The 27948-nt window shown below is 43.1% G+C and overlaps 1 long non-coding RNA gene across 4 annotated transcripts; it reads right to left on the bottom strand.

The window, feature by feature from the left end:
* Positions 1-184: 184 nt before the first annotated feature.
* On the bottom strand, positions 185-27948 carry LOC149127493 (uncharacterized). Of its 4 annotated transcripts, none has more exons than XR_016231242.1 (3): positions 27766-27948; positions 26893-26955; positions 185-374 (listed from the first exon to the last, which is right to left on the bottom strand). It is a non-coding gene; the product is annotated as an uncharacterized LOC149127493 (long non-coding RNA). The 4 variants fall into 4 exon arrangements; XR_016231240.1 differs by lacking the exon at positions 185-374 and adding an exon at positions 996-1112; XR_016231238.1 differs by lacking the exon at positions 185-374 and adding an exon at positions 10001-10172.

Genomic DNA, 27948 nt, shown 5'->3' with positions numbered 1-27948 from the left:
CACATGCATACCTATCATAAAGTTTAATTCAGAAATTAGGCATATGAAGAAATTAACAACTAATAATAATAAGTAGAACAATTATAGCAATAATTAAAGTTATGTGACTGTTCCCTCACTCTTTATCTCTCTCTCCCCCCTCCCCCTCCTCAAATATCTTACTATGTTGTACTCACCCTTCAAATGATGTGAGATAATACAATGTGCATGTGAAATGGGGACGTGAGATAAATGACATAGGCATGGTGATCTCAGGGTACAGCTTCTTGGTTGAGTCATGAACTTGCACCTTTTTGCTTGAAGGACGTACTTTGCAGTTTCTCTTTGGCATATCTGAGTCACCACAATAATTACTTTTGTGCTTTGGAGCCACTCTTGAAGAAAACAAGAGTTATTTGAACTCAAGTATTACATTTCCTATCAGTCAACCCAATAAACGAGATGGTTACTCAACTGACTAATGGATGGATGACTACAGAGCATGGACACACTGGACAAATTGTGTTTCATGACCCCTCATGAGATGGAGTGGAACAACATGTATTTTCATCACTCTACACAGAATAATGCACAATTCAAAACTCACCAATTGTTTATTTCTGAAGAGTTTCATTTAACATGTTCAGACCTCAGCTGCCCACAAGTAACAAAAATTGTGGAAATCAAATCTGCAGATAAGGGTTACTACTCTATTTATTAGTAAAACAGTTTCCAGAATCCTTATAACATGAAACCTTGAGCAGAACTGGATCCCAGAGCTACCCCTAACTTCAAGGAAGCTTAGGAGGAGAATAAACAACATTATTGGCATTTGAAATAAGAGAAGGGTTCTGCTATTGAGAAGTGTGAGGAAAATTACTTTTAGTAGTCTAATAATCTGTGTTAGCCATCATAGATCTTTCTACTTCTCGCACAAATATAAATCCAGAGGCAAGAATGTCCATAAACACGATAGGCAGACTTTGAGCACAAAAGCAATGGGCCACATTACTGCTCATAGAGACCTAGTGGGCTTGGCTCACCTCCCACTTCCTGGCAGAACAGAGACACATCAGGAGGGCTTCGTCTTATCAATCCGGAGATCCCTCCCAGATCTTCTCTTCCAGAAGTGACTGAAAACACCAAAGCAGCCTTTGTACCAAAGCACCAGATGGGAAAGGGAAATCGCAAAGCCTGATTGCTATTGCACTGACAGTAAACCATCGTACCCCTCAAGGAGATCCAGAAAAGGATCCGGATTCTGATCAGTCAGAATGACACAGCTTTTCTCAAGGGACTTTTCTCAAGGGCTGAGAGATAATCTGGAATGCTGGTGGAAGAAAGACAATCTGGGAGACCCACCAAGAATAGTGCTTTGGGCTGGGATCAAATCACTTTTTAATTGATTGTTTTTGAGTGTTGATATCTACTGATTCTCCCCCTGGCACCTTTGTCTTGTCTCACCTCATTAAGTTAGGAAAAAGACATCCATGAAACTCTGAAATTGATTGATTGCTTGTATTTGTGTGTGTGTCCCTGGAACTATCTTCTAGTGCCTGTCTGACTGTTTAGTTCTCACTCTAGTGTGCGTCTTGAGTGTTTTTATTGAGTCTGCAGCAACGGCGGACATTTGAGGTAGGGAGAACTATTCTATAGTCTTGGAAAAAATATTTCTCATTGACATCTGAGCACAAAATAATCCGTATTCTTCTTGAGTAGAGCCATTGCACATTTTCTGTGGTACCACTAAGCATATCCCACCAATCCCCTCCCCCCAAAAACTAAAAATGGAGGCAGTATCAATTGATCATTGCCAGCCACTCTGTATTTAACTGATGCCACAAAGTTGGCAATGAATTGTAACTGCTATTCCAAAATCATAGTCTAAGGAGTCACATGCAGGTAATTAAGTGTGATGTGGCATGGATTCAAGATTTGAACAAAGTCAGGCTGGGGTTCAGGATTGATAGACCTCGCCTGACAGTTCAGAGTGGCCCTCAGATTTCTGTGTCCCAGCTCCATGGTGGTGACTGCTCATCTTCCCAGTCCCTTATGTGTGGTATAAAAGACAGACAATTGCTTAAAGTCAAGTTGTATGTCTCTGATGTAAATTTCCCCCAGAGGCTAGCATTGTGGTACACAGGGCTAGGCCACTGTTGCAAAACCAGTATCCCAAATCATACGCTGGTCCTGGTTCTGGCTTTTCTGCTTCCAATTCCACATCCTGCTAATATGCCTGGGAAAACAATGGGAGGTCGTCTAAGCGCTTGGGCCCCTGCCACCTCCATGGAAAACCCAAGTGCAGTTCCTGGCTCCTGGCTTCAGCCTTGTCCAGAAATGGCTGCTGCAGTCATTTAAGGAGTGAATCAGCGGGTCGAAGATCCCTCTCTGTCTCTCCCTCTGTCTCTCTCTCTCTCTGTCACTTTGCCTTTCAAATAAATAAATAAATCTTTTAAAAAAGTTTAAAGAGTTTTTAAATGTCATTATTCCAGGAAAATACAGCTGGTAAGGGCAGCTGATTCTGGGTCCCAGCAATGAACAACAATATTTGACTCTTTTCAGGGTTTGTCTACATGTTCGCTTTTTATGTAGGTGGTAAAAAATGAAAGAATGAAGAATTTAAGGGCTTTCTCTCCAAGTGGACAAGGTGAAAGGCCACTGGGTACCTATATGAGGCTCTGCCTCAAAGTCTATGCAAATAATGTGGTTTTAAAAAAAATCTTCTGGGGTAAGTTCTTGACCCAGCAGTTGGGATGTTGGTTAAGATGATCACGTCAGGGACCAACTTTGTGGCACAGTGGGTTGAGCCACTTCTTGCAACACCAGAATCCCATGTAAGAGTACTGATCCGAGTCCTGGTTGCTCTGCTTTGCATTCGGCAGGCTGCTGAGGCACCAGGGAAGGCAGCAAAGGATGATCAACATTTTGGGTCCCTACCACCCATGTGGGAGATCCAGATGGAATTCCTGGCTCCTGGCTTTGGCCTGGCATAGATCTGGATGGTGTAGTCATTTGGAGAGGAAACCAGCAGACGGAAGATATCACTCCCTTTCTGTCGCTCCCTCTGTCTGTGTCACTCTGCCTTTCATATAAATATATCTTTTATTTTTTTTTTAACTTTTATTTAATGCATATAATTTTCCAAAGTACGACTTATGGATTACAATGGCTTCCCCCCCATACCGTCCCTCCCACCCACAACCCTCCCCTTTCCCACTCCCTCTCCCCTTCCATTCACATCAAGATTCATTTTCGATTATCTTAATATACAGAAGATCAGCTTAGTATACATTAAGTATGGATTTCAACAGTTTGCTCCCACACAGAAACATAAATTGAAAAATAATAGATGATTTTTTTTAAATGATGATGAAATCAGAGCAGACCTATTGTCATGTTTAATCCCAGTGAGAGTCAAGTTGGGAATTGATAATTTCTTTTTTTTTTCTTTTTTTCTTTTTTTTTTTTTTACAGAGGATCAGTTTAGTATGCATTAAGTAAGGATTTCAACAGTTTGCACCCCCATAGAAACACAAAGTGAAATATATTGTTTGAGTTATAGCATTAAATCTCAATGTACAGCACATTAAGGATAGAGATCCTACATGAGGAGTAAGTGCACAGTGACTCCTGTTGTTGACTTTACCAATTGACACTCCTGTCTATGGCATCAGTAATCTCCCTATGCTCCAGTCATGAGTTTCCAAGGCTATGGAAGCCCTCTGAGTTCTCCGACTCTTATCTTGTTTAGACAAGGTCATAGTCAAAGTGGAGGTTCTCTCCTCCCTTCAGAGAAAGGTACCTCCTTCTTTGATGACCTGTTCTTTCCACTGGGATCTCACTCGCAGAGATCTTTTGCCAGAGTGTCTTGGCTTTCCATGCCTGAAATACTCTCATGAGCTCTTCAGCCAGCTCCGAATGCCTTTAGGGCTGATTCTGAGGCCAGAGTGCTATTTAGGACATCTGCCATTCTATGAGTCTGCTGAGTATCTCACTTCCCATGTTGGATCACTCTCCCCTTTATTTACTCCATCAGTTAGCGTTAGCAGGTACTAGACTTGTCTATGTGCTCCCTTTGACTCCCAGTCCCTTCACCATGACCAACTGTGAACTGAAACTGATCACCTGGAACAGTGAGATGGCATTGGTACATGCCACCTCGATGGGATTGAATTGGAATCCCCTGGTATGCTTCCAACTCCACCACTTGGGGCAAGTCAGCCTGAGCATGTCCCAAATTATACATCTCTTCCCTCTCCCATTCCCACCACCATGTTCAACAGGGATCACATTTCAGTCAATTTTCAACACTTAAGAATAACTGTGCATCAATTACAGATCTAAACCAGTCATATTAAGTAGAACAGATAAAAAAACTACTAAGAGGGATAATGTATTAAGTTGTTCATTAACAGTCAGGGCTATGCTGATCAAGCCACCATTTCCCATAGTGTCCACCTCACTTCAACAGGTTTCCCTCTTGGTGTTCAGTCAGTTGTCACCGATCAGGGAGAACATATGGTATTTGTCCCTTTGGGACTGGCTTATTTCACTCAGCATGATGTGTTCCAGATTCCTCCATTTTGTTGCAAATGACTGGATTTCGTTGTTTCTTACTGCGGTATAGTATTCTAAAGAGTACATATCCCATAATTTCTTTATCCAGTCTATCGTTGATGGGCATTTAGGTTGGTTCCAGGTCTTAGCTATTGTGAATTGAGCTGCAATAAACATTAGGGTGCAGACCTCTTTTTTATTTGCCAATTTAAATTCCTTTGGGTAAATTCCAAGGAGTGGGATGGCTGGGTCGAACGGTAGGGTTATCTTCAGGTTTCTGAGGAATCTCCAGACTGACTTCCATAGTGGCTTGACCAGTTTGCATTCCCACCAACAGTGGGTTAGTGTCCCTTTTTCCCCACATCCTCGCCAGCATCTGTTGTTGGTAGATTTCTGCATGTGAGCCATTCTAACCGGGGTGAGGTGAAACCTCATTGTGGTTTTGATTTGCATTTCCCTGATTGCTAATGACCTTGAACATTTTTTCATGTGCCTGTTGGCCATTTGGATTTCCTCTTTTGAAAAATGTCTATTGAGGTCCTTGGCCCATCTCTTAAGTGGGTTGTTTGTTTTATTGTGGTGGAGTTTCTTGATCTCTTTGTAGATTCTGGTTATTAACCCTTTATCTGTTGCATAGTTTGCAAATATTTTTTCCCATTCTGTCGGTTGTTTCTTCACTCTCCTGACTGTTTCTTTTGCAGTACAGAAACTTCTCAATTTGATGCAATCCCAATAGTTGATTTTGGCTTTGACTGCCTGTGCCTCCCGGGTCTTTTCCAGAAATTCTTTGCCTGTGCCAATATCTTGAAGGGTTTCTCCAATGTTCTCTAGTAACTTGATGGTGTCAGGTCGTAGATTTAGGTCTTTAATCCATGTTGAGTGGATTTTTGTGTAAGGTGTAAGGTAGGGGTCTTGCTTCATGATTCTGCACGTGGAAATCCAATTTTCCCAGCACCATTTATTGAATAGACTGTCCTTGCTCCAGGAATTGGTTTTAGATCCTTGATCAAATATAAGTTGGCTGTAGATGTTTGGGTTGATTTCTGGTGTTTCAATTCTGTTCCATTGGTCTATCCATCTGTTTCTGTACCAGTACCATGCTGTTTTAATTACAACTGCCCTGTAGTATGTCCTGAAATCTGGTATTGTGATGCCTCCGGCTTTGTTTTTGTTGTACAAGATTGCTTTAGCTATTCGAGGTCTCTTGTGCCTCCATATAAATTTCAGCACCATTTTTTCCAGATCTGAGAAGAAGGTCTTCGGTATCTTGATTGGTATTGCATTGAATCTGTAAATTGCTTTTGGGAGAATGGACATTTTGATGATATTGATTCTTCCAATCCATGAGCATGGAAGATTTTTCCATTTTTTGGTATCCTCTTCTATTTCTTTCTTTAAGGTTTTGTAATTTTCATCGATGCCAATGTCAGAGAATCTACATCAGAGTGCCTGGGTTCACTTCTCAGCTCTGGCTCCTGATTGTAGCTCTGATTCCATGTTCCTCTTAATGCAAACCCTGGAGGCAGAAGTGATGATTCCTACTACTCACCCAGAAGACTTGACTTCAGCCTGACCCAATCCAGGTCATTGCAGGAAACCAACACAGGAGAGCATGCTTGCTCTCTCTCTCTCGCTCTCTCTCCCTCCCTCCGTCCCTCCCTCCCTATCTCTCTCTGCTTATGTATTAATTAATTAATTTTAAATTATTTAAAAATAGATTCTTTCAAGATCACTCGGAGCTTCTTCCTGGACGATGACTGCCCATCCTTTCGTTGTGCCTCTGCACTGTATTTGGGCTGCAGAGATGAGCAGCATTTTAATGCAATCTTCCAGACTCCATGGGATCCTAAATGTGGCCTGAGTCTGCTGGGCAATCCTGTAGCTGTTCTAGAGGCCTGTACAGGCTGTCATCATTGGACTAGAAATGAGGAAATTTACCTACATTTGATTAAAAGGCTGGTAAAAGGGAGACTTATTTGGAAGAACACATGGGGAAAGTTCTTTAAGAAAAAGAACAGAAAAGAAATTGGACTGCACCTGGTGGCTTACGCTAGGGTGGAATTGATTTCAGGGAAGTGGTTATATTTGTCACCCTGCTCCATGTTCTCAAATAAGACTAAGTAGAAGAATCATGCAGTTTAAATTTGGAACACTATCACCTGAAATATGTTCATTTAAAGCCTATAAACAGTATTTTCCATGTTAATTTTTTAAAAGATCTATGTATTTGAAGTAGGCAGAAATAGGAAAGACAGGGAGTGGGAGAGATCTTCCAATCTCTGGTTCATTCCCCAAATGGCCCCAATGGCCAGGGTTGGGCCAGGCCAAACTAAGAGCTTCATCTAGATCTCCCATGTGGTAACAGGGGCCCAAGTACTTGGCCATCTTCCGCTACATTCCCAGGTGCTTTATCAGGGAACTGGACCAGAAGTTGAGCAGCTGAGACTCAGCCTAGCATTCCAATGTGAGATGCTTAATCTGCTGCACTGAAATGCCTGCCCTATGGTAAATTTCATAATACTAAGAGCAAAGCTAAATGATAATAATTGTTAATTCTACAGTTGTCAGTTTTAGGAGAAAGATACAAAATGCCAAGCATCATTGATGTCAACATCACAAATGAAGCCATAATGCCTGATCATTCCTACCTCAAAATAAAAATACCTGGCATTTAGGTTAAATTTTGCAGTATTTATTTTTTAATTTTATTTCACAGACTAACTACATCAAAATAATCAAGGTGCTTATTGAAAACTCAGATAATTGAGCAACTCCTACAGAATCTCTGAAAGTGCTATTCTGAAATATGCATACATGTAAAGTTTTATTATTTTTATTTTTTATTTATTCGAGAGAGTGACAGAAGCTGAGATCTCCCATTGGCTGGTTCACTCTCCCCACAACACCCAGGGTTGGGCCAGACCAAAGTCAGGAGCCTGGAACTCTATCTGAATTTCCTACATGGGTGGCAGGGACCCCTAAACCCTCACCACTGCTCCCCAGAGTGTGATTATCTGGAAGCTGGATTGAAAAAGCTGAGCTGGGACTTGAACTTTGGAACTAGGTTTTGGGATGTGAACATCCCAAGTGGTGACTTAACTTGTTGTTGGAGTTTATATTTTATAAGGTTCTAGGTGTATATTAATTTCCTATTGCTGTTGTAACAAGTTACTGCAAAATAGTGGCTGAAAATAACTTGCATTTATTCTCTTGCTCTTCTGAAAATCAGTTTCACTGGATTAACATCAGCATATCAGAGCTGCCTGGATGCTCTGAGAGGTAATCTGCTTCCTTGGACATTTGCCCTTTATAAAAGATTTATTTATCTATTTGTAATGTGTGGGGGGGATATCTCCCATCCCAAATGGCTGTGATGGTCAGGGCTAGTGCCGGTATAAGCCCTGAGCCTGGAGCTCCATCTGGATCTCCCTCATGAGTGGTAAGGATCCAAGCCCTTGGGCCATGTTCTGCTGCCTACCCACGTGCATTAGCAGGAGCTAATGCATCTGGGAAGGGAACCACTGCTGCAGTGTGGGATTCAGTGTGGCATTGCAGATGGTGACTTAAATCACTGCACACAGCACTGCCCTTGTGTCCTCGCCTTTTCAACCTCCCGGGAGCCTCCTGTATGCTCTGCTCCAATGCAAACTTCTGCTCTTGCTGTCATATCTCTGACTTCTCTGATTCCTCTTAAAAGGACATCTGTGATTTCATAGTGCCCCTGATTAATCCAGAATACTCTTTATCCAGAGTTCCTCATTTCAATCACACATGCGAAGTCCCTTTTCCATAAGGTAACTTTTACAGGTTCCATCAACATCTTTTTTGGAAGCACACAACCACAACCGATGTGTGACTGTTACCCAAGCATTGCCATAGAGTATAGGGGGTATCCTGTAGTAACAGGGTGCTTAAATAGTTGCTCGTGGACATTTTATTTATTTATTTATTTATTTTGACAGGCAGAGTTAGACAGTGGGAGAGAGACAGACAGACAGAAAGGTCTTCCTTCCGTTGGTTCACCCCTCAAATGGCCGTTATGGCCAGCACGCTGCGCCGATCCGAAGCCAGGAGCCAGGTCTTCCTCCTGGTCTCCCATGAGGGTGCAGGGCCCAAGCACTTGGGCCATCCTCCACTGCCTTCCCAGGCCACAGCAGAGAGCTGGACTGGAAGAGGAGCAACCAGGACAGAATCCGGCGCCCCAACGGGGACTAGAACCCCGGGTGCCGGCGCCACAGGTAGAGGATAAGCTTAGTGAGCCACGGCGCCAGCCACGAGTGAGTCTTACTCTAGCATTGTCATGTTCAAAACTCCCATAGGGACTAAGCATCTAGGTGACAAGCAAGGCATACAAGACACTCTAAGAGCTGATGTAATTGAATCAACTGTCATTAGCTCATTATCCGCATTCAAATGTACAAGGGAGTTCAGTTACAAAGTAAAGGTGAGATGACCTTTACAGATAGCTTTGCTGGATGTTATAGAAAAAGCTCACAGGGAAGGAGGTGCTGGTTCTGTCCCACCTTGAGCTAAGTGAGAAGGTCTTGTTCAGAGAACGGGAAATGCAACTAAGAATAAAAAGCATAACCTCAACTTCTTATTCGTAAATAACAAGTGTTAAGGTGAATTTCAAAACAGGCTAGAGAATAGAGAAAAATTTCAGAGCATCTGCTACTCTCTTACCTGAACTTGGTTTTCTTCTCTGCTTCCAAAGGTTTGGTTCTGTAAGGTGACCCTTCAGACATGTGACACTGGTTATTTCCCCGGCACTAAGAAGGTTGTCTCACTACAATCCTCAGGAAAAACTGACTTCTTAGGTCCTCCTGTTTCCTATGGCCTTGGCTCATTTCATTTCTGATGAGAAGATGACTGTAAGTCCTGTGTTTCTATATGTGATGAGTCCTTCATTTCTGTCACCTTTAAATCATTCTCATTATCTTTGATTTACATAGCTTAAACTGATGTATCTGAAGCATTCCCTTCTCTCTCTCTCTCTCTCTCCCTCTCTCTAATTCCCTTTTGAATATTTATGTTTATTCCACTTGGGTTTCATGGTTTGTGGGTGGTTAAATGTATATATTTTATTATTTAAAACTATAACTATTACATTTTCAAGTATTTCTTCTCCCCTCTTCTTTTCTCCTTTGGGGCTCTCATTATATTTATGTTGAACTCTTTGATATTGTCCCGTAACTCTTTGCTTTTCTTTTTTCTTTTCTTTTTCTTTACTTCTTTTCTTACTTGTTCTCTTCCTTCATTCCTACTCTCCTTCCTTTTTTCTTTTTATTTCTCCCTTTTGTCCCATTCTGGTAAAATTTATTTAACCTGTATTCAAGATTATTTTTTCCTCAGCTGTCAATGTCGCTGATGAATCTGTTGAAAGAATGCTTTATCTCTGTTAATGCTTTTATTTTTATTTTTTCACTTTTTTTTTTCTTTTTGACAGGCAGATTTAGACGTGAGAGAGAGACAGAGAGAAAGGTCTTCCTTCTGTTGGTTCATCCCCCCAAATGGCTGTTAAGGCCAGCATGCTGCACCGATCAGAAGTACTTCCTCCTGGTCTCTGATGCGGGTACAGGGTCCCAAACACTTGGTCCATCCTCCATTGCCTTCCCGGGCCACAGCAGAGAGCTAGACTAGAAGAGGAACAACCAGGACTAGAACCCAGTGCCCATATGGGATCCCGGTGCCGCAGGCAGAGGATTAACCAAGTGAGCCATGGCGCTGGCCCCATTTTTTCATTTCTAGGATTTCCTTTGGATCCCAAAAGCTTTTACCTCTCAATTCATATTCTCTTATCAGTCCATGGTTTCTAACTGACTAATCAGGCTTATTTTGAATTCCTTCGTGGTAGGTCACTTATGAGTGTTAAATGCTTTTTGTCTTGACACTACATTGTTTTGAGTTTTTTTTAAGATTTATTTATTTGTTTGAAAGTGAAATTTACAGAAAGAGGGAGAGGCACAGAGAAGGGGGAGAGAGAGAGAGATCTTTCATCTGCTGACCCACTCCCCAGATGGCCACAACAACCGGGGCTGGAGCAGGCCAAAGCCAGGAGCCAGGAGCCTCTTCCAGGTCTTCCACATAATAGGAGCCCAAGCACTTGGGCCATCCTCCGTTGCTTTCCCAGGCCATTAGCAGGGTGCTGGATTAGAAATGGAGCATCTGGGACAGGAACCAGCACCCATATGGGATGCGGTCATTTCAGGCAGCAGCTTTACCCATTATGCCACAGTGCCAGCCCCAACACTACACTTTTTTTTTTGCCTTGAGTTGTGTTGGTCTCATAATTTCTGATTGATACCTGACTGTCATGTGGAGACCAGAGGAGCCTGAGATAAATAATATTTGGGCCTTGAATTGCCTTTTTTTCTACCAGGCTGCTAACGTGGAGAGTTTTCTCCATCCCGGTAGAAGTTGATCTAGCTTTGGGATCTGTTCAATTCATCACCAACTTCAAATTTCCTTGGAAGGAATTCCTTTGTGCCTGGGGTGACGCTGGACTGTGGGTTCATCTTCCTAATCTTTTTTCCTGACTTCATGTACACCAGTTTCACAGAGAGCTATTACTGCTCCTTCCTACATTTGTTCAATCATTGACTTTTTTTTAAGATTTATTTATTGATTGATTGATTGATTTGAAAGGCAAAATTACAGAGAGGCAGAGGCAGAGACAGAGAGAGAGAGAGAGGGGTCTTCCATTCACTGGTTTACTCCCCAGATGGCCACAACAGCCAGAGCTGGGCTGATCCGAAGCCAGGAGCCAGGAGTTTCTTCCAGGTCTCCTATGCGAGTGCAGGGGCCTAAGGACTTGGGCCATATTTTACTGCTTTCCCGGGCCATAGAAGAGAGCTGGATCAGACATGGAGCAGCCAGGACTCAAACAAGCACCCATATGGGTTGCCAGCACTGCAGGTGGCAGCTTTACCCCCTATGCCACAGCGCTGGCCCCCATTATGACTTTCTTTGCTTATAAATTGCGTAAGTTCATCATATGGAGACTTCCCCCAGCTGCTGGAAGTCACTCTTAAGTCCTTACTCCATGAGCCCCTTCACCCTGGCAACAACTCTCCTCCCTGACTAAAAAGACCTTTGTCCTTCTGAAGGGATCATGCACTCAGGTTAGGTTTACTCAGATAGTCTCCTTCTCTTGTTTTAGTTTTTCAGTAACTTTACAAACATGAGCAAAATCCCTTTTTCATGTGCCATTTTTTTTAATATTTATTGATTAATTTATAAGTCAGAATTACAGAAGGGGAGAAACAAGATAGAGAGAGACAGAGACAGAGACAGAGAGAGACATCTTCCATCCACTGGTTCACTCCCTAAATGGCTGTAATGACTGGGCTGGGCCAAGCAGAAGCCAAGAGCCAGGAGCTTCTTCCAGGTCTCCCATGTGGGAGCAGGGTCCCAAGTATTTGTGTCATCTTCCACTGCTTTTTCAGGCACATTAACAGGGAGCTGAATCAGAAGTGGAGCAGCTAGGACTCAAACCAGTGCCCATATGGGATACCAGCGCTCCAGAGGACAACTTAACCCACTGCCTTACAGTCATGTAATATTATATAGCCATGGTATGAATACAAGAATGTCTTAATCACGATAACCTGTTTAGAATTCTGCCTGCCACATTATACCCTGTGGTCACTGAGATTCCTCTCTCTCCAATAAGAAAAATACATGTATAAACTCTCAAGCTTCCTCAGATCTCATCGCATTACAGTATAAACTACAAAATCTCATCTAAACCTCTTCAGTTCAAAAGTCCTAAATCTCATAATCTAACATATCTAAAAGATTCTACTAAGTGTTACTCACTGAGCACCACTTTTATCACCTGTAGACCTGCAAAGTTAAGAATATAAATCCTCAGGCAAAAAGTATCATCCATGCATACTTCTAACATACAATGGTGGGACACAAAAAGGACAGCGATCATTGTCATTTCAGTCCAAGGTGCGAAAATGCAAGGTAAATAGAAGTTAACAGTCTGAAGCAGTTTTGAAATCCAGTCAGTCCTATTCATGGGTAGATCCTTGATTAGATTTCAATCCTGGAATAATCCCTTGAAGTTCTCAGCTCTGCACCCTGTGCTTTTGGGTTTTCCCTTCTGGGTTATCCTTTCTTTTCCTACTTTTTTTTTGGCTATTTGCTACTAAGTAGCAACAAAACAACCAGCCTTTTTCCAACCATTGTACACAACCTTATCCTATAGATTTGCTTCGCCAGTAATAGAGTGACAAGCAATGACAGAGGATAAGGAAGGAAGACCATGGCCGAGGTCTCTATCATCTCCGGGACTGAGTAGACCCTTTAGTTGCGGCTGTACTTGTGTAGTGAGTTATGCCTCTTGTGGGTTGACCTCTTTTACCCTCAGTTTCCTCATCTCTAATGTGAAGACATCATAATCTCATAGCATTGTTAAATATATTCCATGAACTAATGTTTCATTAGTTTTAAGAACACAAACAAGTAAAGTGCTTATTACAGGGCCTGGAATATGATCAGTGTTGAATTCATGGCAACTGCATCATTGGTCTTCCCCTTTTCCTCTCTTTCTATTATCATGATTTTTCAAACAATAGTTCCCCATTTTGCTTCCTTATTATAATTGCCTTGGAGCCCCTAAAAGTACTGATGTTTGAATCCTATGACAAGGACAAGAGTTTTGGATTTCATGTGTCTAGGATCTGGTCTAGGCTTTAGTAGGTTTTAATTCCCCCAGCTCAGCCTTATTTTTGCCAAAAGTTAATATTCACTGTGAGATTTTGTAAACTGCCTCTGCCTGAACCTTCTCAATGGTTCTGCCTGGCAGCTCAGCCCCCAGAAGTTGACGCACAGGCAGAGCAAGGCTGACTCTGAAAGTGGACTCTGAGGAGGTCCACAGTCCGTTCCCTAGAAAAGCCCCTTATCTTCACAAAATATCCTGAATGCTGTAAACATTTTTTGTGAGACATTATAGGACCCTGTTAAGGTAGGCAGTGGTTCTGTTGTGTTCTGATGGGTGAGCATGTCCTCATATTGCTTCAGGAGTGCTGTCCTGCACATATTGCTAACAGACAGTGGTAGAGCTCGAGAATGTAGAACCTAAACTAACTGAACTGATGGTTGCAGGGGAGTTACAGGCAGAAGTGTGGGGAGCAGAGAGAGTAGATTGAGAGATGAGCATGACTGTGAAAAGCAGACAGACGGAGGAAGGAAGGAACAGTAAGGAGAAGGCAGAAGTAGAAAAGATCCAAAGGCAAAGCAGTAGCTTCACACTGTGGTCACCAACTGCTGTCCCTCAGTCCCCAGGACCTCCAAGAATACCAAACACCATGGACGTTGAAGTTCCTTCAATAACAATGTGCAGTATTTGCATATAGCCTATGCACATCCGCTCACACACTTTAAACCATGTCTGGAGTATTTATAATATGTACTACAATGTAAGTGCTCTGAATAGTTGTTAGACTGCATTGTTTAGGGAATAATGACAAATGAAAAATCTGTATCCCCACTGTTGGCCCAAGAATGCCATGAATGAATGAGACATGAGGTACACAGTGTTGGAAAGACATGTGCTGGGAAGACTGAGGACCTATGAAATGGTGGGAGACCCCAGCAGGGTGCACCTCAAGTGCCATCATTCTGGTGGGTTTGTTATAGTGCTCAATGTGCAGAAATTTCAAATTTCAGCTTTTGGAACTTGATGGAATTTTCCCCCAAATATTTTAGATCCACAATGGTTGGATCCACAGATGTGAAATCAATGAACAATGAGGGCCAACTGCCCAGGGTGTGTCTCCTGTATATAGTGCATTTATTACAGGAGTTCATTTTCTCAAGACTTCCAGAGCAGGAGGTCAGCATCTCCCCTCTTATTAGGGGATACATGAATCCCAGGAAGCGAACGGATTTCCAATAACACCAATTAATTATGGTCTTAATCACTTAACAGGGTTTAATTAAATGCTTTAGTTACTCAGTCAAACTGCAGGCAATTTCTGAGCATTTGTTAAATGCAAGGCACCCTGCTAAGGTTCTAAGGCATCAAAACGCAGGCAGACTTCAAGATTTGTACCTGAAGGAAGCAACTGCTCCTGCTTCCTACTGGTGACTGTGAATTAAGCTAATTGGAGTCAGTGGTGGAGAAACAGCCTTGGAGTCAGGGAACCCTCCTTAGCTATGACTCAACAATCCCCAGGCTGCATAGCTTGGAAGGTGGCCTCCTATCTCTGATCAGTGGTCCTTTGGTCTTCACAGTGTATATGTCAGATTAGATATTTCCCAGGGCAGACATGACCAGAAACTATGGCACTAAGGCAATAACAGGAAGAGACAACATTGGCATCCTTGGGGAAAGTTCCCAAGAGGATTCGGAAGATCCCAGCTGGCCAATGACGATTTCTCCCTCCTGGGGTGTCAGACTAGAATTCTAGACAGAACCATTGCTGGACAAGAAGGTACATAACTAAGGGCACTGACCTTCCTCTGAAGCATCATAGAACATATAACAAAAGAAAGCCTCCTGCAAATTCCTTTGTTTATTTGTCCAAATGCAATTTTAAAAATGTGATGAGGTTTTGGATTTTGGAGTTAGGTAGGATTTACAACTGAATTTCCCTGGACATCCTGCACTGAAACAAGATAATACAAAGGAACTCTCTGCCCTTGGCTTCTTGAGGAAGCTCCTCCAGGGTCTTCGCTATGAGTTTCAGGCTGGTATTTGTCCCTGTCCTCATCAGGCAAATTTTGCAGTGATTCGTGAATGCTTGACATCGCCTCAGTAGGAGGAGACCAGGGCAGCACTAGTAGATTCTAGATTCTCTCTGATGCAATGCCTTTGGTGTAACTGATTCATGATATGCAACACACAAATGAGTAGGACTGTTGTCTTAGAATGGAGAGATCTTCCCACTGTGGACTGGACTCATAGCCAATAACAACAGGGTCTACTCATTTGATAGCAGCAGGGCCAAAGAAGAGCCTATACAACTCACATATGGTTTTGCGTATATGCCTCTGTAGCCTCGATCACTCCCTTCTGAGGACACCACCCACTTCCCCTATCCAAAACTGTAGGCCCAGCTTTAGAATAGTGGCATTCAGGTAGCTGACTAGGAATGCTTTGCCAAAGTTTGTTATCCCTGCAGATAAAATCACCCATATTCTTCTTTTAGAAAACATTCAATGCCGAGTACAAAGCTGCTGTAAGCAAAGCAGTGTAGTACCGGCATATGTACAGGCGTATAGACCAGCAGAATGGCACGGAGAGCCCAGAAATAAATCCTCATGCAATGGATAAAGGATTTTCATCAAAGATGCCAAGATCACTCAATGGGGAAAGGAGAGTCTTTTCAATGAAAGGTATTAGGGAAACTGGGTATCCACTCGCCAAAAAGAATGGAGCTGGAATCTTACTTTATATCTCCTACAAAAAGTAATTTAAAATGGATCAAAGACATAACATAAGAAATAAAACTATGAAACTGGAGGAAGAAAACATAAGAGAAAAGATTTATGACTTTGGACTTGAAATTACTTCTTGGACATTACATCAAAAACCACAACAAAAGAAAGAACTAACTCAGAGATTGTGAAGATTAAAAAGTTTATGAATCAAAAGACAATAGCATTAGAATTAAATGACAGCCCATAGAATGGGAGAAAATATTTGCCAATCAGGTATCTGAAAATGCCTCAATATCCAGAATATAGAAAGAACTTCTGAGATTCAACAATAAAAAAGACAATTAGATTTTTATTTTTTATTTTTTATTTTTATTTTATTTATTTGAGAGGCAAAGACAAACAAAGAGAGGCAGAGAAACAACTCCCACCTGCAGATTCACTCTCCAAATGCCCACAGTGGTCTAGGATAGGTTGAGACTGAAGCCAAGATCAGGGAGCTTAATCCAAATGTACCACTTAAGTGGCAGGAACTCATGTTACTTAAACCATCATTGCTACCTCCCGTGGTCTGCAGCAGCAGGAAGCTGGAGTCAAGAGCCAGAGATGTGAATGGAACCCAGTTACTCCAATATGGGGCCCTTAACCAGCAACTTAATGATTAGGCCAAATACCCACCCCCAACCAACCAGAATTTAAAATAAAATTTTACAAAAAAATTTTAAAATAAATTAACTGGACTCTAATATTCAACTTTTTACTTCCATATTTTATATTGAACAAAGTTTACATTTCAAGAACACCTTTCCTCCTCTAGCTTCTGCCATTTCTCTTATCTCAACAAAGAATCAATAATTATTTGTGTACTTTATGCCTGAGATTTAAAGTTTCTACTTAGAAGTGAAAACACCTGTTTTCAATCCTCTTGTTAAGAACTCCACTCAAGGGAAACAGCTCTGTGGTTTAGTGAGTAAAGCCTCCACTTGCAGTGCCGGCATCCCATATGTGCACCCGTTAGAGCCCCAGCAGCTTCACTTTCAATCAAGCTCTGTGTTATGGCCTGGGAAAGCAGTGGAAGATGGTCCAAGTCTTGGGCCCCTGCACCCACATGGGAAGACCCAGAAGAAGCTCTTGGCTCCTGACTTAGGATCAGCCCAGCTCCAGCCGTTGCAGCCATTTGGGCAGTGAACCAGCAGAGGGAGCCTCTCTCTCTCTCTCTCTCTGACTCTGCCTTTCAAATACATAAATAAATCTTATTTGGGTCATCTTCCACTGCTTTCCTAGGCCATAAAAGAGAGCTGGAATAGAAGTGGAGCAACCGGGACTCGAACCGGCGCCCATAGGGGATGCTAGCACTGCAGGCAGCGGCTTTACCAGCTATGCCACAGTGCTAGCCCCAATAAATAAATCTTTTAAAGAAAAAAGAACTGCACTTATTTTTTAATTAAAAAAATCCACAACTTGACCCCAATGACACATCATCTGCAGATGTATCCTCAGAGTCTGACTCATGTGTATTGAGCCAGTTCCACTTATTTTTCTTTTTCAGTGACAGTAGGGATTCCCATCAACAATGTGCATATATTCCCTTTTCTCCACATATTCACCAGCATTTGTTATTTTCTTCTGATAATAACCACTCTCACTGGAGAGGATCTCATTGGAGTTTTGATTTGCATTCCCTTAATGGTGAGTGACACTGAGCATTTATTCTTGTGTTTCTCTGCCAACTGGATGTTCCTCTTGAGAAATGTCTATTCAGACCTTATCCCATTTCTTAACTGGGTCTTCTGCTTTTTGGGTATTGAGTTCCTTATATATTCTGATTATGAGCTCCTTTGTTAGATGAATAGTTTCTAAATATGTCTTTCTAGGAGTTGTTGATTATTTTTTTTACTATGCAGAAGCATCTTAGATTTGCTTTTGTTGCCTATGTTTTGAAGGTCTTACAGTAATGTATTAAATATTGTATAACAAACCAGAAGTGGGAGTACAGCAGGTTAAGCCCCTGCTTGCAACACCAGCATCCAATATCAAGTACCAAATGCTTGGCTTCCAATCCCGCTCCTTATTAATATACCAGGAAAGCAGTGAAAAATAATCCAAATACTTGGGCCCTGCCACCCACATGGGAGCCCCTGATGGAGTTCCTAGCTCCTGCCTTTAGTATGGCCCTACTCCTATAATTGCAGCAATTTGGGCATTGAGCCAGCAGAAGGAAACTCTCTCCCTTTCCGCCACCATTTATCATTCTACTTTTCAAATAAATAAAATAAACCTTCAAAACAAAAAGAACTGGAAGAGAGGAGCTGGTATGCTCCAGACACACAAAAAAATAAGGAAATGGAGAGGTTAGTAGTTTGGATCATTTTACTCGTTACCATGCACAAGTATTACATATTAATCAAAAATGTGAACTACAAAGCACAGGCAACTTCCCCTATTATTAGCATCTCATATCAGTATAATGTACTTGTCACAGTTAATGAATTGCACCCAGATTCTCCTATTGTTTTAATCCAAACTCCCACTTAGACATACTGATATTCAATCCTAACAGCAAGGGAAGCTGGGTGTGGGGTATATGGGGACTCTTTGTAGTACTCTAAAATTTTTGTTTGTAAATTTGAAAGTATTCTGACATTGAAAGTTTAAAAAAACTTTTAAATATAAATTTTTTTAAGATTTATATGTTTATCTGAAAGGCAGAGTTACAGAGAGAAAGACAGAGAGAGAGAGAGAGGTCTTCCATTCACTGGTTCACTCCCCAAAGCTGCAATAGCCAGGGTTGGGCCAAGCAAAGCCAGGAGCCACGAGTGCTTCCAGACCCAGCATGAGCAACTGCTGTCAGAGGCCAGCAGGGTCTGGGCCCTGTTCACTCTGGCAGGAAGATAAGTCTGTGGGTCCGTCTCATGAAAACATGGCATTTCTTTTTTTTTTTTTTTTTTTTGACAGGCAGAGTGGACAGCAAGAAAGACAGAGAGAAAGGTCTTCCTTTTCTGTTGGTTTACCCCACAATGGCCACTGCAGCTGGCGCACTATGCTGATCCAAAGCCAGGAGCCAGGTGCTTCCTCCTGGTCTCCCATGCGGGTGCAGGGTTCAAGGACCTGGGCCATCCTCCACTGCACTCCCGGGCCATAGCAGAGAGCTGGACTGGAAGAGGAGCAACTGGGACAGAATCCGGCTCCCTGACTGGGACTAGAACCCGGTGTGCTGGCGCCGCAGGCAGAGGATTAGCCTTTTGAGCCGCTGCATGGGCGAAAACATGGCATTTCTTCTTAAAGCACTTCTTTTCCCTTTATTATTTTTTCTTATCTGAATGAGCATGTATATCCACCATAAAAAGGCAGAAAGAATGAACCAAATATGTCTCTTAAAATCTAATGCAGGTGTCAACATCGTGGTATAATGGATTGAGCTGCCACTTGCAACCTGCTACCATCCCATGTCAGAGCGTCAGTTAGAGTCCTGGATACTCCGCTTCCAGCTCCCTGCTAATAGGCCTGGGAAAGCAACAGAATATGGCCCAGGTGCTTGGACCCCCGGATGGAGTTCCTGGATCCTAGCTTTAACATTGCCCAACTCAGACCATTGTTGTCAATTGGACACTTGGGGAGTGAATCAGCTAATGGCAGATTCTCTCTCTCTCTTTCTCTGTCTCTTTTAATTAACAAATCTTTAAAATCATGCAGTGATAAGCACTACTGTATCAGTCAGCATTCCATCACTACAATGAAATACCTGATGTAGTCTAACGTTGTAGAGGAAAGAGATTTATTTTGGCTCTCAGTTCTGGAGGTTCAAAGCTGAAGATTGGGCGAGTGCTGTGGGTTTGACTTCAGGTGATGCTGCTCTTGCTGACAGTGCCAACATATTGCAGAAAGTCACATGGGACAGGGTGTGCACTTGTCCATGTCTCTGTCTCCTTGTACAGCCACCAGGACCCAGTTATGCGGCTCCACCATAAAGACCAACCCTATCCAGTGACCTCTCTGAAGTCCACCTCTGAACCCCATAAGTGAATTGTTTACATTCTCTTAGGACCACTGACTCTGAGTTACAAGGAACAAATATTCAAACAATAGTAACTGATAATATTTTCCTATTTCTCATAGGAATATAGCTGCCATGAGTTGTTATGTGTGTGGCCAACACTGTTTGAAACTTTAAAAAGATTATTTTAAAGATTTATTTATTTATTTAACAGCAGAGCAACAGAGAGAGGGAGAGACAGAGATCCACAAATTGCCACAATGCCAGCTTCAGCTTCAGGCTGAAGCCCAGAGCCAGAAATTCCACCTGGTCTCCCCACATGAGGGGCAGGGGCCCAAGCACTTGAGCCATTTCTGCTGCCTTCCCAGGTGCATTAATAAGGAACTGGGTGGGAAGGAAGTGGAGCAGCTAGGACTCAAAATGGCCTTCACATGGGATGCTGGGGTAGCAAACAGCATCTTAACCCACTGAACCGCAGTGCTAGGACCCTGTTCTGAAACTTTATCTCTATCCTCACCAATAATGTGTTTACCCAATAGGAATGTTGAGATTTAGAAAAGGGAATTAGCTTGACCCAAGTCATGCGGCTAACAAAGCAGCACTAGTGGGATTTGACATTAGGTCTGAAAGAACCCTCATTTCTGGCCATTATTCTATTTCTTTCTACTTTTTTTTATTTTAAAAGACTTATTTATTTGAAAGGAAAAGAGAGATATGGAGAGAGAGAGATGTTTCATCTATTGCCCACCCTCCAAATGGCAGTGACAATTGGGTTGGGCCAGGCCAAAAGCCAGGAGCCTTGAACACAATCTAGGTTGAGCCATCCCCTGCTGCTTCCCAGGATGCAGATTAGCAGGAAGCTGGATCAGAAGTGGAGTAGCCAGGATTTGAACCAGGCACTCTGTCTTTGGATATGAGCATCCCAAGCAATGTCCTAATCAAAGAAACAAATGCTAGTGTCTTTCTGTCTCCTTAAAATGTATATCCATGCATTTTTCTCATAGTTGTGTTCTAACTGTACGCAAATATTTTATTCTCCTTTCTTGACTTTACATCACGAATACAGCCTTCCATACCATGGAATGATTCCTTCCAAGCATGATTTTTGGTGACTGCATAATGTGATAGAGGAACACTCACTGTATCCTTGAGTTTTATTTTTTTGCTTTAGGATTTTCTCCTCCTGTTTGAGTTTTAATCTGGTTCTCTGTCAGTTAAGGGGAAGCCAACCTTCATAGTATTTCTTGAACTTGAGAGACTATTTTGTGGATGTTATAAGGGTTATAACAAGTCAACTTAGGAAGTGGCTAGCAGCCTGAGCCTGGCACACAGCCAGTGATATCTGGTGCTTACAGGAAGCCCTAGCAGTTGGGCACACATCCCCAGTATTGGAGGTTGCAGTGATAGAAGTGGCGATGACTCAAGTACTTAGGTCCCTGCCACCTAAATTGGAGCCCTCAATGGAGTTCCATGTTCCTGACTGCAGTCCCAGCTGTTGAGCACATTTGTAGAATGAACTAGCAAATGGGAACTCTTAAGTGTCTGTCCATCTCTCACTTTCAGTCTCACTGCCTAATAAATGAATCTATTTAAAAAGTGCATGGTCTTACCAAGGAGGAAGGTACCAATGCCAGTGCCCTTGCTAAAGTGATAAGTATAAATACACAACCAATCAAAAAGATAGGGTAAGTGTCGATGAGATTTCACAAATAAGACCAGTGTAAGCAAACAATGAAGGATAGAATTAAAAGGGAGAGAATGATCCTGTGGGGGAAGCAGGACACACAGCAGACTCATAGAATGGCAAATGCCCGAAACAGCACTCCTGCCTCAGAATCAACCCTTGGGACATTCGGATCTGGCTAAAAGGTCCATGAGAGTCTCACAGGCATGGGAAGCCATGACACAGTGGCAAAAACCAATCTAAACGAAAGATCCTGGTGAACAAGACCCCAGCAGAAGGAACAGGCCATCAAGGAGAGAGGCGCCTTTCTCCTCCACTGTGATACGGCCTTGACTAAACAAGTTCAGAGTGAACTCAAGGGGTTTCCATAGCCTAGACAGCTCATAGCAAGAGTCTCGGGTGATTGCTGACGTCATAAATAAGAGTGCCAATTGTTAAATCAACAACGGGAGTCACTGGGTACATGCTCCCCACATAGGATCTCTGTCCTTAATGTGTTCTATGAAACTTAAAAACACTGCTAGTCGAACAATGCCCTATACCTTGTGCGGTTGTGTGAGTGCAGCCTGTTGAAATCCTTGCTTAGTGTATACTGAGTTGATCTTCTGTATATGAAGGTGATTGAAAATGAAACTCGATAAAGGGCAGGATGGGAGAGGGAGTGGGTGAGGGGAGGGCGGCGGGAGGGAGGGAGGTTGGGGGGGAAGCCAAAACAATACAAAAGTTGCACTTTGTAAATTCATTTATTAAATAAAAAAAGAACTTATGGGGGAAAAGCCATTGTAATTCATAAGCTGTACTTTGGAAATTTATATTTATTAAATAAAAGTTTAAAAAAGTGCATGGAAAATGGAATTGAAAGATGTTTTATTTTGGTGCAAAAAAACTTTTGAAACCTATGCATATTAAAAGTCTTCAAAAACTTCATGGTAATGCAGATTAAAGAAAAATCATATGAATTTGAAAATATTTTGGTACAAAAATACACTTTTTCTAATTTTATTTTAATTTGTTTGAAAGGCAGAGACAGACAGAATGAGATCTTCCATCTGCTGGTTCACACACCAAATATCTGCAACAGCTGGGAATGGATAAGGCCAGTGCTAGGAGCATTGATCCCTCTCATTCTTTGTTAAGATGTATTGTAGGAGGCCGGTGCCATGGCTCAATAGGCTAATCCTCTGCCTGCGGTGCCGGCACCCTGGGTTCTAGTCCCCGTTGGGGCACCGGATTCTGTCCCGGTTGCTCCTCTTCCAGTCCAGCTCTCTGCTGTGGCCCGGGAGTACAGTGGAGGAGGGCCCAAATACTTGGGCCCTGCACCTGCATGGGAGACCAGGAGGAAGCACCTGGCTCCTGGCTTTGGATCAGTACAGCGTGCCGGCTGTAGTGACCATTTGGGGGGTGAACCAACGGAAGGAAGACCTTTCTGTCTCACTAACTCTGCCTGTCAAAAAAAAAAAAAGATGTATTGTAAAATCAGAATCAAAATGGAGTTTGGCTAAAAAGCTGATTGCAGATTTTACTTCTGTACATATTAGCTTTGCTTGCTAAAGGCTAGGATGTATTTTGTGAAACTATGTGGGTCCAAATTCCCAGGAAGTAGGTTGACCGAAAAGTGTCCTTCACTGTTATCTTACTACCATATCTTGGATCTGTTATTGGGTTTGTTATTGTTAACTGTTTTCTTACAACCATATTTTGGTTCTCTTTTTTATTGTTCACTGCAGGTTCGAAATTGTGAGCCCTAGTGGACAGAATCCTATAAAAAGCTGTGTAACCTGCTGTTGGTGGCCACACACTGGTAAGGAGTGTCAGTCCGTCCCGATTGGTGGCCAGTCCCAATCAGTTACCTTGCCTCTCATTTGCTTCTCATTTTCGATAAAACTCATGTGTGACTGTCACTGGTTTCTGTATACTGTTTTAGCTGACAAGTGGATGCAACAGTATTTATTTGAAAGGCAACATGATAAAGGGAGATGGAGGGAGAGAGAGAGAATTCTATCTTCTGATTCATTTTCCAAATGGCAGAACTGGGTCAGGCTGAAACCAGGAGCCAAGAACTCCATCTGAATCTCCTATATGGATGGGGGTGGGTTGCAGTACTTGGCTCCTGTTCTGCTATCTTCCCAGGCACATTAACAGGGAGCTAGATTGAAAGTGGAGCAGCTGAGACTTAAACCAGAGCTCTAATGGGATGGCAGTGTCATAGGCTGTGACTTAAACCACTATGTCACAATTCTGGCCCCAAAATAATTTTCTTAAAAAAAAAAAAAAATCCATGGCCTGTTGTAAGAATCTCTGCCTGAGTTAGAAGGGGGAGGAGACTATTGGTCAATTAACTCTTACTACCAGGTATCCAATCCAGTAAGAGAAAAGCATTTGAAGCAGAGGCTAACGCAGAAGCACAGGAGTCTCCAGCAATCCAGTCCTGTTGAGATGCAGCCAGGGGTTAGGCTGCAATAAGGGCAATGAAACAGAGGATGCCTCCTGGCAGAAGCCAGATGACAAAGAGCTTCTTGAATGGCACCACAGAAGTTAAGATTGTACACACTGAAGAACAAACAAGCCAGTGATCGATTTGTATATCAATCAATCAAGTGTATATGAGATGACTGTGACAACAGTGGAGAGAAGAATTAAGAGGAGGAAGGACTCAGCTGAGAGAGGAGTACTTGAGCTGAGAGCAATGAGCTAGTTGAGTCAAAGGCAACACATGTGAATCAAACGTAGGCAACAGAATCCACAGCCTTGGTTCCTGGCCACCTATGGGCAGGGAAGTTGCACCATTGAGATGTCTGCCACATGCCCAGTTTAATCAACTCACAAGGAAATGTGTCAAGCTGGAGTGGTCTCCTGGAGGGAAGCAGTCTGGTCAGTTCAACAGTTAGGCAGAAATGCCACATCTCTTTGTTTATTCTATTTGAAGCAGGCAGGCATACAGGTTAGAATCCATTAGGTTTGTGAGCTGGAAGACCATGCCTTCGCCACACCCCTGTGTGACCTCACGCCCTACTTGATACCTTCACCAGCCCCTGTGTGACCCTGAAATCGGAGAAGACCCCCTAAAATTTACACTGAAATGTGGCCCCTTAAAATTCCCTAGAAATGCTATCTGGGGTGCCACATGTGCTGCCGGAATTTGGGGTGCCTTACAATTTCACCACGGGCTTATTACTAAATCCCCGATATTAATAAGCCCGAGAGGGTTCTTGCCTAATATTTAGAGAAGAATTCTAAATACCGGCACAGGTAAACAAGGCAGCATGGTACATTTTAAGCTTTTATTTAGTGAGAAAGATGCATAGGAGAGTGAGAGTTTTGAGACAGAGAAGTGAATAGGGGTTCATACCAAGCACCAGGAACCAGCCACATGGGAGAGCATCTAGGCCTGTATCTGGGCCAGGAAGCCTAGAGCACACGGCCTGAAGGCCATGCACCCTGGAGGCGTGGGGCTACAGCCAGCCCCCTCCTGGCGAGAGGCCAGGGAAGAAGAGCGGGCCCGGACACTCTGTGTTCTGGCTTTTAACCAACTTCCAAAGGGGAGTGGTTAATTAACCTAATTGGCTGGTGGACACCCAGGTGTGGCCAGGTAGGGGATGAGGACACACAGGAGTGTGGCAAAGGCGTGGTCTTCCAGCTCACAAACCTAATCGATTTTAACCTATATGCCTGCCCACTTCATTCCCCCCTCAGAGACTCCATCTCTTAATCCTAAGGGAAGTTGATGGACGTCAAATCATCTCTTCTGTAACTGCTTCCTGCTTATGAGGGGCGTAGTGCAGGCCCTGCCTATCCAGGGTCTGGAGGTCTCTGCCTATCCTAACAAATTTGTGAGTTCTGAAACATGTAAGTTGTTAATTAGTATAAGCAAAACTAGAGCAAAACCAATTGTAGGTGGAGTGCCCCTTTAGATGAAAACAACATATCTTACAGATTCCCAGATAGTGGGTAATAGGCTACCCTTATTTAGCTTATAAACCCATTTAGTTTGAGTATAAAAAATAGAAATCATTAGGTAGCTTTATCCTCAATAACAGTTCCCAGAGATAATCAAGGAAGGTGGGTACAGCATGTTGCCTTAAGGAGACAAAGGCAAAAGTTTTACTTATCCTTTTTGCTTTGAAGTACTTAAGGTTTCTGATTGGCTTATAGGAACAGTCAGGCCTGTCTTTCCTATTCACCTGCGAAGACTTAAGAGGTGGAAGTTTAATCCAAATTTCACACAGGTAGTGCTCAATAGCACCTGGTAAGGTCCATTTTATTTAAGCTAAAACTGATTTGAAAATGGATCTTATGAATGGCTTGCTCAGGAATTTTTTTTTTAATTTTTTGACAGGCAGAGTTAGACAGTGAGAAAGAAAGGTCTTCCTTTTTCCGTTGGTTCACCTCCCAAGTGGCCGCCACAGCCAGCGCATTGCAGCCGGCATGCTGCACCAATCTGAAGCCAGAAACCAGGTGCTTCCTCCTGGTCTCCCATGCAGGTGCAGGGTTCAAGGATCTGGGCCATCCTCCACTGCACTGCCACAGCAGAGAGCTGGACTGGAAGAGGAGCAACCAGGACAGAATCTGGCACCCCGACCGGGACTAGAACCTGGGGTGCCGGTGCCTCAGGCGGAGGATTAGCCAAGTGAGCCGCAGCACCGGCCCAGGAATTTCTAATGCTGGAGTTTTTGTTAAAAACTCCTTGATTCTTTGGAACACCTTTGTAGCTCCCCTGTCCAGCACAGTGTCTGTTTGAGGCTTTTAAGCAAACACAAGGCTTAGAATCCAAATCCTGGCTACACCTGAGTGCCCACCAGCCAATCAAGTTAATTAACCACTCCCCTTTGGAAGTGGGTTAAAAGCCTGGGACAAGGTGTGTTCGGGCTTCTCTTCCTTTCCCTGGCCATTTGCCAGGAGGAAGCTGGCTGTAGCCCTGCACCTCCAGGGTGCGTGGCCTAGGTGCTCCTCCACGTGGCTGGTTCCTGGTGCTTGGTATGAACCCAGATCTACCCCTCTCAGATAAAGCTCTCACTATTCTATGCATCTTTCTCACTAAATAAAGGCCTAAAATGTACCATGCTGCCTCGTTTATCTGTGCCAGTATTTAGAATTCTTCTCTAAATTGAAGAACCCTCTTGGGCTTATTAATATTGGGGATTTATTAATAAGCATATGGTGATATCATATGGCACCCCAAATTCCTGTAACATATGTGGCACCCCAGACTCAGCTTCTGGGGAACTTTAAGGGGCCACATTTTCAAATATATTTTAGGGGGTCAATTCCAATATTATATTGCACTCACCTGGGTACAACAAGCCGTGCCACTCTACCCCAGCCACCTTGTGAATTCCTCCACTGTGAGTCTCTGGGAGAAGATTATTCAGTTTAGTTTCTGATTATTTGGGCAAGTTAAATCCCCCCTACTATCCCTTCCCCCACCCCTGCCCTGACACTCCCCCAGGAAAGTTTCAGTCTCCTGACATTGAATTACCATTACTTAAGGGCATCCACAGCAAAATAAACCCTGCCTCCAGTCTCCCAGTGCTCGGAGCACTCCTGGGGAACACAGAATGGCCAGCTCCTGCCCTTGGATTCCTCCAAAACCAAACACATGCCTATCCCAAAGATATCAGATCTATTTTTGTAAATGACTTTATTTTATTCAAAAGTCAGAGTGACGGGGAGAGAGAGAGAGAGAGAGAATCTCCCATGCAGCAATTTACTCCTCAAAGGCCCACAATAACCAGGGCTGGACTAGGTCAAACACAGAAGGCAGAAACTCTTTCCCAGTCTCTCACATGGGTGGCAGGGGCCCAAGTACTCAGGCCATCTCCCTCTGCTTTCCCATGCTGAATCAAAAGTAGAGGTGAAATCAGACAAGACCCCCTAAAATTTACACTGAAATGTGGCCCCTTAAGGTTCCCTAGAAATGCTATCTGGGGTGCCACATGTGCTGCCGGAATTTGGGGTGCCTTACAATTTCACCACGGGCTTATTACTAAATCCTCAATATTAATAAGCCCGAGAGGGTTCTTGCCTAATATTTAGAGAAAAATTCTAAATACCGGCACAGATAAGTGAGGCAGCATGGTACATTTTAAGCTTTTATTTAGTGAGAAAGATGCCTAGGAGAGTGAGTTTTATTTGAGACAGAGAAGTGAATAGGGGTTCATACCAAGCACCAGGAACCAGCCACATGGAAGAGCTTCTAGGCCAGGAGGCCTAGAGCACATGGCCCGAAGGCCATGCACCCTGGAGGCACGGGGCTACAGCAAGCACCCTTCCTAGCAAGAGGCCAGGGAAAAAGAGCAGCCCAGGCTACACTGTGTCCCGGCTTTTAACCCACTCCAAAGGGGAG

Source organism: Oryctolagus cuniculus, chromosome 3 (genome assembly GCF_051225735.1).
Source record: "Oryctolagus cuniculus isolate XC-2025 breed Fujian yellow rabbit chromosome 3, ASM5122573v1, whole genome shotgun sequence".
In the NCBI taxonomy this organism is placed as follows: Eukaryota; Metazoa; Chordata; class Mammalia; order Lagomorpha; family Leporidae; genus Oryctolagus; species Oryctolagus cuniculus.
Note: the sequence above shows the minus strand (reverse complement) of the source record. Positions and strands in the feature narration are given on the sequence as shown.